This window comes from Bombus terrestris, chromosome 1 (genome assembly GCF_910591885.1).
Source record: "Bombus terrestris chromosome 1, iyBomTerr1.2, whole genome shotgun sequence".
Lineage (NCBI taxonomy): Eukaryota > Metazoa > Arthropoda > Insecta > Hymenoptera > Apidae > Bombus > Bombus terrestris.
In genome coordinates, this window is record NC_063269.1 from 321,062 (window position 1) to 332,975 (window position 11,914).

At 37.1% G+C, this 11,914-nt stretch overlaps 1 long non-coding RNA gene across 3 annotated transcripts; it reads left to right on the forward strand.

The window, feature by feature from the left end:
* Positions 1 to 2,231: 2,231 nt before the first annotated feature.
* LOC125385192 lies at positions 2,232 to 5,141 on the forward strand. Of its 3 annotated transcripts, XR_007224205.1 has the most exons (4): positions 2,232 to 2,683; positions 2,793 to 2,955; positions 3,065 to 3,122; positions 3,438 to 5,141. It is a non-coding gene; the product is annotated as an uncharacterized LOC125385192 (long non-coding RNA). The 3 variants fall into 3 exon arrangements; XR_007224203.1 differs by having other exon boundaries at positions 2,793 to 3,122; XR_007224204.1 differs by having other exon boundaries at positions 2,829 to 3,122.
* The last annotated feature ends 6,773 nt before the right edge of the window (positions 5,142 to 11,914 follow it).

Here is an 11,914-nt window from a genome sequence, read left to right on the forward strand (position 1 = left end):
TCGTGGAATGATTGTGTTGGTGTGCCTGTTTTGTCATTTTTGGAATATAGCGCTAGGTGGGATGGGTAGAGCGTGGTTTGTTAACTGTAAGTAGATAGGGCCGGGCAAATTGACACAGTCTCAGACTCTGGTCGGGTAGGCGCGTTTTCGCGTGTTCGATCTGTTTCAGGGAATTTCATTTGAAAAATCGACGGTGAAGCTGGTCACGAATGGAACATACCATTGTCTCCCTGGCTTTGGCCATCGATTTTTCGAATTCCGCGGTCGTGGTCGCGGCTGGGTTTCGACACGAACGTGTACGTTTACGTATTGCTCGAGCAATCAGCTTTACGGTTGGCGATTTACATTTTTATTTCACCTTTGTAAGTTATTTTTTGGTTTGCGATTTAGAAAGTCTCGAGCTTACTCGAATGTAAGTTTCGGATGTAAGTATCACGTCCGAAGAAAAGAAGAGGCTACGAGCCGAAGAGGCCCGGCAAATTGCCACAGAAGAGGGCAACTACTAATGGCTTTGCATCTTCTGGATCATCCAGAGAATGGAAAGTCATTCTCGTTACTACTTTGTCACTGTGCTCGCCTAAATTATTTGTAGTAATATTAGTTGTGATTTGTTTGTTAGCCGACGTGTATGTCGGCCTATTGTTATGTTGGGCTAATCCCGATCTTTGCAATTAGCGTTGCGAGTCTAAATTTCGCGTTATCAATTAGAGTTGCGAAAAAGTACTGACTTTGGTTTGGATTAGCTTTACGATGGAGAGACGACCGCGTTTGCTTTAGTTTGTTGCGAATTATAAGATATCGAGATTGTTCTTGGTATTTTCTATCGCGAATAATAATTATTATTATAATTAGAATTTCTTTCAAAAAGTAGAATTTGAATTTGTCGCATTTTGTGTTATTTAAAGGTGAATTAAAATCACGTTAGTATTGAATTAATTTCGTAGCGTTGCGATTTCTGACTGTATATGACGCGTATGATTGAAATCATGTTTTTTTTCTCATCTATAGATAGTAATTTTACATTAAATTCGTTTTAAGATGTAAAACCAATTGCGTTAATTAATAATCGCGTTCTTATACGTATTGTCGCTTCATTTCTATGAAATGGCCAAATTTCTTCCACTGGGATTGTGGAAATCTGTTGCTGTTCCCCGATCAACCGATACAGCTTTGTTGACATCTCGACATTTCGTATATCGAAACACGAGTGCACAGATTAGTATTTATTAGTATTCATTTATTATTAGTATTTATTATTAATAATAATAACACTCCACTACCGTCTATACTTTTGCGAATTTTTCATCTTTTCTTTCATTTCTCTCTCTCTCTCCCCCTTTTTTTTGTCAGTAGCAAATTTAAGTAACATCGAAAACGCGATAAAGCACTCCTCGCGATTTATTTCGAAAAATTTTGTACCTTGAAGTTACGGACTTGAAAAATTAGCGTTGCGAAATAGAAAAATATCCCACTCACGGTTTGTTCGGGATTCTATCGAGTGGGTCGCCTTTCTGGCTATCGGATCTATTTCTTTTTCAGCATTCCCTTGAGCGTTTGTCGATGGAAATACCGTTGAACGGTATATCCGTTCGATGCTGATGAATATCTTTAATTCGTCGTTATAGTACTTAAAGTTATTATAAATGGCTTTATTTCGTAATTATATGCATATTGCATTCGAGGAAAAATGACAATTGACATATCAATATGTTTGAATTACTTAAATTTAATATGATATAAATAATTTGAAATATATCGTTAGATCATTAAGACTTTATTTGCTTATTTTAAAATATAAACAGCGATCGTTGGTTATTAGAGTTATAATTTTCTCGTGCATTGTATTTTCGATTAATTAGCCACAAAGTAATCTTATAAATGTTTCAATGTGCTGTGCATAAGTCATCGTTTATTTTCAAGAATCTTGCATAGAAAACGTTGTGTGAATGTAATTTTCCATGAATTTGACTGATAGCGTTGACAATAATGGTTATCTTTTTGCTTGTTGCTTGCTTCTAGAAACAAGTTAAATAGATAGTGTCTTGCAGCGTGAAACTCGATATGTTTTTGTCTAGATAGGTACTAGTGTGTAGACAGATCCCTAATTTTTTATAGGTTTTTGTATATGCTAACGCCAATTAAACTCAGCGGTTGGCCGCATGGTGCAGCACTAGTCCAGGAACAACCAGGTTCATAAGCGTGCGCACACCCATTTCCTCCCTTCTAGTATCGGCCAGTACGGGCAGAATCACAGATCCTTCGTTATTCGATGTTTCGTTATGGAATTCCCGCTGGATCGACACTCTCTTCAAATGACGCACGATTTATGTACGCGTGTGCTTTATACTATCGTTATACTAACTATAATAGGCTGCTAGGCTGCTGTATACTAGCAAAGAGGGAATTAGAGTGCTGGCGCGCGTCCTTGTGTTTGTCCCCTATACAAGCGCTGTACCAAACAGCCAAGTGTTGCAGTGGTTTAACCACAGACGAGTATATGCATAAGATAAATCACATATAATCAAAGTACGATCGTATTAAATAGGTTTCGACACTCGCTAGGGGAAACCGTTCGAAAATTGAGTCGTCAAAAATTAACACGGAAGACAATAAAGTTCTTCTTATTCTGCTCGTGCATAATACGCACATATACATAGATACTACTAGATTAATAAATGATAATGTGAGTATTTTTTAAATTAGCTTTGTATTAAGCTATATTGAATTTTAGCTATCCTAATTAATTACAATAAATAACAAATTCAATCATTGTCAATTAAATGTCCGTTTAGAAATATGGAAACGTTTTAAAACTTTGTATAACACAGATATGAAATTATTCGAGGCAAAAGCGCTAGATTTATGCGCGAAGCATATGAATCTGAGCAATTTCGCTAAAATGTGAGTCCGATTAGCTACGCAACTATGTTATGGCTTTTATTCGTGCAAAAAAATGTTAGTACTTGTCGGAAGTTCATATTTATTTTATTTGTATAGCTGTTTAGTAGATCAGTGTGTATAGTTGCATTTGAAATATGTAAACAATCAAATTATGTGGTATTAGGTGATATTGTAGCAGCAGTAAAAATATTTTTGTTTCGTCTGGCGGTCAAGGTTTTAAAGTACGTATAATGTATAATAATAATAATAATAATAATAATAATAATAATAATAATAATAATAGTAATAATTTTTAATTATTTACTTTACAATAATATAATATTTTATCAATACCGTAGAAAAATGGTTTATTTATTTAACTTAATAGGACGTTATTATTTATTATACGCATGCATTGTCCATCATATATATTATTATGTTTTACGATGTTTATGCATTATTTAAAAAATTAGAATCAATTTTCATTATTTTCTTTCGTAGATATATCTCTGCTCTTAAATAGTTTTATGTTTTGGTAATTTTTCGTAATTTTCTAGACGTTACAATGATTCTTTTTGCTGAACGAAACAAGAAATAAGAAGAAAAGAGGAGGAGACACAGAGGTGAATAAAAGAGGGTTGATAAAAGAAGTGGTAATAAGTATGAAAGAGAAGCTTGAACCAAGTTAACGAAAATGGAAGGAAGGGAAGCTAAGTCTGGATAGGAGGGTACGGGAGCTGGAGAAGGCAGAGGAACGCAGAAATAACAGGGGAAAAAAGAGAATAACGTAATGATTAAAGATGTCCGAATAAATAGGTAATTAGAACAGGAGGTTGGAGGGTTTATAACGAAGAACGTGGAAACTGGAAAAGGAATATTAGTACGACAAGAGTAAGATTGGCTGAAATAGAAGACATAAATGATAATCTATATATAGATGACAGTCTAACAACGATAGAGTGTGTAATACAGAGAGCAGTAAGCAATAGGGAAGGTAAAAGTTAATGGAAATCAGATATAAAAAGTTATTTAGAAATAGAAACAAATATATATATATATATAGAGAGAGAAAGGCGTTTGATCTTAGTAAGAGAGGGTTATTTTTTGAGAAACCAGCCGATAAAAATTAACAGGGTACTCGTTATCTCGAGAGATCATTTAAAAGGAGGAGGTTTAGTGGTAGAATGTGCATTATTTATAATATTAAGGAAATTAAAAAGAAAGAGAAGGTGAAAGAAACTGAAACAATAAGAGAAAGTGAAACATGGTTTCGCGGCCGAAATAGTAAAAAAGATAAGAACTATAATATCAGTGATATACACGTTAAGAAAGAGAGAATGTAACAAAGAGTTTTTAGTAAAGACTGTAAGGACAGATGTTGAGATTCGTTTAGTTGAATAGCATGCCAAAGAAAAGTAAACGAAGATTACCGACGAATCTCAGAAGCAGAGTTAAATAGAATTTCAGTTTATTTATAATATAAATCGAATAAATACTATGTATACTATCTGTATGACAAATACTACCAAATCAACAATAGCAAGACAGAAATAAGTACAAACTAAAAGTAAATAATAATAATTGCTATGATATAGAATAAGAATGATTATTTAAAAAAGTGAAACGTAATGGACAATTGCCCGATACAATAAACGTATAAATAATAAACACTATATGTATACATACAGAGTCTATTAGCGGTAGAGTGTATTATTAAATGTATAACTTTTTATCATTTCTAATTTAAAAAAGATGTAACGTTCGGTTTTATAGCTTTTATTGTCTGGATTTATTATAATAGTTTTAACGATAAAAGAAGCTAACTAAAAGGATAAAAAGGTAACTATCTAGTAACCAACTTTTAAAACGTTCGAAATAAATGGTAATTTTCCGCGTGTGCGCACAACGCGAACTTTGTTAGCTTACATGTTGATTTTCTTACGACTCAATTTTCGCACGGTTTCTCTTCTTCGTGCTTCGGTATATGAGCGTCGAGACTCGTTTGATCGCGAGTGGTGTGAGATCCGTTTATACGACAGTGTCTAGGAGAGTGGTACATTTGTCGCCTATGGTCACCACATTTCTATCAGTGTTGTTCCGTCCATTACGGATAGTTGAACCTCTCTCGAAGGAATGATCTACTCCAGCGGTCCTTGACGGTTCTGTATTCCGTGGAACCTCGGACGGCCTCGAAGCCCCCGTATTCGTATACGAATAAAAAATATATAGTTTGTACAAATAAATACACATGTATCCCTCTCTATTTATTTATTCATATGTAACGGAATCCCGTCTCACGAAATTTGCAGGATATCGATGAGTGTTTTGCATAGATACATATTATTTGAAATTTTACGCAGATCCTGGGGATCTAGGACAGGAAAAAGTTATTTAAAGGGGGCGGGGGGGGGGGAGGGGGGGTCGTGGCAAACAAAAGGTTAGAAACTGCCGGGGTCTACTCGTAGTATGGCTTGCCTTTAAAATTAACCTAATGTGACAATTTCTTTCTTTTTAAATGTCCCTTTTAACAAAAATTAACTCGGCGATGTGCGTGCAAGGAGGAACGAAAGAGTATAAGAAAATATAAAAAGCGCGATATCTTTAATTTCTACTGTAAGTATAAGTATAATAGCAGGCACTTTTTTTATCGAAAAATCGAACTGAAACCGAAACCCAATAACGTGTATGACGTTCAGTCTTAAACGAGTAATAGGTAATAACGGACATTTCTTGGATATGCACGTTATACACGGAGCGTTTAAGCTCGCTCGACCCTTTTTTATAAAGAGAAGAGTAAAGGTCAAGCTGCGTAGATCCGGTAGTTTTTAGATCATGCTCATAATCTTTGCCTCTACACACAACGATGGTGATTTTTGACCAAGAGGAAAAACTAGATGATGGTGTGTCGATAAAACTTGTCGTCGAAAATTATTCAGCCAATAGTTGTTCACTCGCGTAAAATAGTGTCTTTTGACTCGGAGTTTAAAGCACTTGGTCTCTCCTTCTCTACTTTCGAAACGTTGTTTCCAATAGCTTCTCAGATGGCTGAGATCCTGGCTCGATCCTTCTGACTTCTACATCGTTGAACTTTGTTCGACTTTTGGTCGGCACGTTTTTTACCCGGTAACTAATCTTTTCTATTCTTCGAAAGTCATAATATAAGTAGTTATTTGCAGTGCTAAAAAATTAAAAAAAAATTGCTACTCGATTATTCGTGGAACCGCCTGGTAATCACAGTTTCCAAGCGATCCTTTCCTCTTAGTATCAAAGAAGAGCCTCTTCGGACCTTTCTGATCATCTTGATAGAGACGCAGAACTAAAAGTTTCTATTTCACAGATGGTATCGACGCGATAATTTCATTTTCCTTCGGATAACCGTCTACCAATGAGTGGACGATCGTGTCTCTTTCGCGTTATAACGCGAATCATACAGCGAATCGAATTTTCATCGTTGGATTATAACCGACGAGGCGACCGGTCTGACGGCAAATTGGCATGCCGCGCCGCCTCGTTTCTTCTCGCATCGTCGACTCGCCCGCTTTCCTCCTACACCGAGCGTAAACCGACACACGAAATGGACGATAGGGACGTGACAGAAGGGAGAGTGGATTTCCTGGAATCTCGTTACACTTTCCCCATAACTTGGCTCCATCTGCTCGGGATCGTGCGTGTGCGCATGCACATTTACAGGGTCGGTTTGCCCGAGAAAATTTTCTAGCATCGACAAAATTTCCTAGCATCATCCACGGTGATAACGCGTTTACATCTGATCCATTACGTGTTACGAATATTGTCGGCTTTGCGTTTAGAGTAACGAGCTATGGAAATTGCTAAATTACGATGTATTTTATTTGATGTTTATATTTTTTACTTTTTTCGCTTACTATGATTATTAACGTTTAATATTTGATGATTAATAACGATTGGAATTACTTACAAAGTTGTCGATTTTCTCGACAGAGAAAGAGCAGAAAGAGCAGAAACAGCGATTGACGTTGCAAATATTTTTTGTAACTTTAATTCTGTAACGAGCTGTATCGTTCGTTACGTGTATTCGTATCTCGCAAAAAACATTTTTACTAGCTGTCACTTAAAAATCATGCTTCATGTTCGATATGTTCATGTTGAACGTGTTGCGTATTTTCTGGACAAAACAACATTTTATCAAGGATTTGCTTTTCGCTGTCCATCATCGATCCTACGTACACTCGAAAGCGGAGGTATATTTTTTGCTTATATTAGCGCGCAAATTTACACGCCAAGCACCGAAGCATTCAAGTATCGACATTAACTTATGTACTCTTATACTCTATATACAACGCACAGGCAGAATATTACAATGTAGTGTCGCACGATTCGCAAACGATAAGAAGTGCACGGCCTTCGGCAATTTGACGATTCCAACGTTGAATCGATGCAAACGGCCACCGCTTCGAACGCCTTTTCTAACGTAAGATTAATCGCTTGCTTCGTTATATATCGCCCAATGATCCTGTGTATCGGAGACCTGTGTTTAAATCGTCCAAACGTTCTTTATTCTACCAGGGATAGAAAAGTATGGCGAGCGATCCAAAAATATCGAGATGACCCTCGGGTCTAGCGAAACGAGTAAATTATTACTATCTAAATACTATGTATTACAGCTTCGTCTGTACCGCGTGACTTTTGCGCAGGGACGTGGATCGAGACGAGGATCGGAGCAAAAAGCCGGCCGAAAAATCCAGGCACCCTCGCGAAGACGATAACGGTCGACCACTTGTACGTTGACACACACACACACCACCCAACGGTCGACGTGCATAACGATAGTTTATTCGTATTTGCGTATTGTGTTCTGTAAGCTACAAAACTTGTATGTAAGCTATAAAGGTATTTTAATAGATTTTAACAAATTAGATCAATGTAGATATTATTTAGAAAAAAAAGAGACAAAGAAAGACGATGTTTAAACTCGGAATAATATACTCACGAATTAATAAGCACGGATAATATGTCATAAAGGATGGTACCGAACATAATGATATCGTAATGAAAATTTTTGAAAGCAACGAAAGATGTTGTTGCTTCGGTTAAAAATATTATTAGAGAAATGAAAACAGCGTGAATCATCTGGCCATCTATGAAGAATGTATTCGAGTATTTTAATTTTGAAATTTAATTTCTAAAATACGTACATGGTTGTTACGTATTATTTGTGGCCGGAAGAACGAAAGATAGATCGGGATGGATAGGGAGTTGATGATTCCCACACAAAGGTGAACGCCGATCGTTGCGTTCGCGTGATTGTCCGTTGTCAACCTCGTGGTCACGACGTTTCACGTGTGAAACGAGTCATGAAACGAACGAATCTCAGAAGCATGTGCCATGCTCAGGGCACGCTGCCAGAAATTCGTTGCACTGCGATAGTTGGCAGATTTCGTGGCGATAATGGCGCGTTTCCTCTCCTCTGCTAAACTTATCGGACAACGGCCGCGTTTCAATACCGATGGTTTTAACTTGCAGTAAAATATTCGAAAATAGAACTAACAAGCACGCAGCGCTTTGGAAAATTGACGAGTAAATAAAGCTAATAGAGACGAGACATTCTATGTCATACTAAATGATGTTCACTTCTATCAAACGCATTACCGCCCCACTGCGAGTAAATGGGTAGGTACTTGCGAACATTTCGCTCAGAAGAGAATTAAACTAACGAGTAAATTAAACGTTGATTTTATGATTATCGTAGATCCCCTCGATAATTCAGCCTGCGAGAGCACAACACAAGTAATAATCGCCATAGTAATCGTAATTGTTCGATGACGTCTTTCGTTATTGTTTTGACATTGAGGCTTGTCGAGCCTCGTAGGCTGTTCCGCGTAACTAACCAAGTATAAGTATAAGTATAACCAATAAAATTCACTTTTATTCTTTTTTCTATCAATGAAACGGCGATTTATTCGTTTGTCCCAAATAGGGCTGAGTTTCTAATTTGAGAGCAGGTTATATCTTTGTAAATACTATTATATGCTACAGCTAGACAAATATTACATACGTTACTACTATACGTTATATTATACGCATGCTAATAACTAATAAAATAACTTATTTATACGTATTGTACGTACTTATTTATTGGCAGAGCGACGCATTTCGGTATGCGTAGTACGCTAATATCGCTAGTTGCTAATTAGTTGGAGATAATGCAACAGATATTACTTATCGTGGCATTTAAAACTTTATAGACGATAAATGTATATATAAATTCTGTAGCGAGTATTCAAAGAACGATAGTTTATCGTAGTATACGTTATTGTATAATACTTTGATCGCTTTATTCTATTTTACATTCGTTTACACTTTATATATTTTCTTATTTTATGGAGGATGATTATCGGATAGACATTTGAGAGCAACAACAGAGATGGAGATAGAGATAGAGATAGACGCGCATAAAGGATGTAGATGTGCAGAGAGCGGTGATATGGCACGTACTCATCTCTGGGGACTGGGAGAAAGAGCAAGTTTGGAGGAGATTACGGAAGAAGGAGGATGATGTTTAACGTTACGGCGAGGAGCATAATGATGTACGCGGTAGAAATATAGGAAATAGAAGATAGAAGGTCGTAGAGAAGAAACGAAAACGGGGAAAATATATATAAAAGCTGTGACTGCTTAAGCCTTAATGCGCTCAGAAGAGAAATTGATATATAGGAAATAGATGTATGATAATGATAGGGGAAGATCTGTAAGAAAGCAGGAACGGGCGGCTGGAAAATGGAAAACAGAGACGATAGAGGATATAGCGGAAAGATGGAGGAGAGAAGCAGAAAAGGGGGAAAGAAAAGGAGAGAAAAGAATGGCAGCTGGAGAACTCAAAGTATGACGGAGAATACGTGAGGCGAAGGCAGGGAAAGATACCCTTAGATAAGTAAAATACCAACAAGAAAAATGAGAAGCAAAGAAGACAAAGATGCTAGCTAAATTCAGAGTATTCGGAGTATTCGGAGTAATTTAAGTGGGTGGCTGGTAAATACTGGACGAACGAGGAGAAAAAGAAATTTAAGAATGGACGAAGAAGGTGACGGACGAAAGAAACTTGACAGGCAATAAGAGGAGAAAGATATTTGTTATATATGTTAAAAGATGATCTTTTATACCCTTAGAGAGGGATCGTTAGTTGTAATAAGAAACAAGTAAAAACAAGGATCAAGAATACAAATAACATGAAACGTTTCCTACATATTTCGGTATATCGTGTTCTATTTATTAATAAACGTGTATATTCGTACATTACATATATTACTTTCCACGATATCATTGAATTCTCTGAAAAGACGGGAACGCGATTCATCCATATTTTCATCTTGTTTTAATATCGGAACAGATCGATAAAGGAAAATTGCAAAGATAAACCTTTCTTCGCTTAATGCATATCTGCCTTTTCTTCGACTTGTTCTTTCGTTGCTTTCGGTAGTTGCTTCGGTCTACCGACCGATTCTCCCGTTTTGCATCCGTCTATCTTTATTTCTTTTCGCAGAGACGTTGTTTTTTTTCACTAAAGCCGGCCAGCCATCGAGTATCCATACAGTTCTCCTCTATCGCAAATTAATGCACCAACAACCAGAGTGGAATAAATTTCAAAGGATCTCTGACCAACGTACCAGCGAATTTTCTCCAAGGTGATTACGACGATAAATATTGCTATAATAAAATCATTACGATGCGATTAAAATAAAACTATAAGAAAACGTAATCTCGTTTCTGTGTTGTCTTTTACGTAGAATGTAAGATTACCAACGAAACGTAAGGAAAATTAAAAATTGGTGAATAGTTTTTTATCTATTAACGCTGCGTGTTAGTTTTTAGTTAGTTAGGTTAGGCGTTCAACCATATCGATATTTAAAGAGAAGATTTAAACGAAATAAAATATTATAAATAGTATTATAAATATAAAGCAGCGATAGAGCAGAGTGATGGAATGACTGACAAAGCGACGAAAGAAGACGAAAGAAGATGAAAGAAGAGAAATTCGGTGAAACGACCAACGGTCTGTGCTAAATAGAGTGGCAAAGAGACGAAAGTACAGAAAGGCGAGCGAATAAAAGCGAGTGTGTGTAAAGTGTAAGGCGTAAAGAGGCGGTGACTGCGAATGGTGTTTGAAAAGATTCGTAATTTTCGTAGAGCGAGAAAAATAGAGCGGTGTCCGTGGAAAGAAAAAAACAGAGTTTACGAACGGAAGGACGAGGTTAAAGTAACAGGAAGAAGATGCGATACGAAGGGGGAAAAAGAAGACGGAAGGGAGGTGTATGTGTAACAGCTTGGAGAGACGAGTAGGGAGCGAAGGAACGGGAGGAACGAGGGAACAATATGGCTAAATGGCAACTTGGTTAAATAGAAGGACACGCAGAGAGAAAGAAGACGCGGGAGTGGAAGAGAGGCGGAAGAGAGGCGGAAGAAGAGGAAGAGGAAGAGGAAGAGGAAGAGGAAGAGGAAGAGGCTGTAGCTTATAGGTACGGCTCGTGCCTTGAAATGAAACGTTCGTGTTATATTTTACGGCCTTGATCCCGGACGAACATCTTTTGGAAATTAATTGCAAGTGGCGCGCTCATCCTGACTAAGAGGTTATGTACCGGCTATGAATTAAGTTTTATCCTCGTTTCTACGGTTATACCTTTACTGCCGCGGCTAACGAACGAGTCGGTGAGTTTAAAAAATCGTTTGGCGCGAGATGCGCAAACGCGGTAAATCGATGGAGGTGGAGACGAGAATGCAGGAAGAAGGAATTACAAAAGGGGGTGGATGAAGCTTGGTAAACGACAGGATGGTTCGCAACGAAGGCGATTAATCGGAGAGCGTTAAACGCAAGGTCCGTGGCGAAAATTAATTTCTATTCCCTTTTTATATACGTCTGCCACGGAGAGGCGAGGATAACGACCAACGATAAATAACTATCACTGATAAAGATATAGCAAGTATGATAAAAGGATAGATTAGGTAAACGGAATGGCAATAGATCGATAGAAAATAAATTACGAAGAAAAATTCGTTGGTT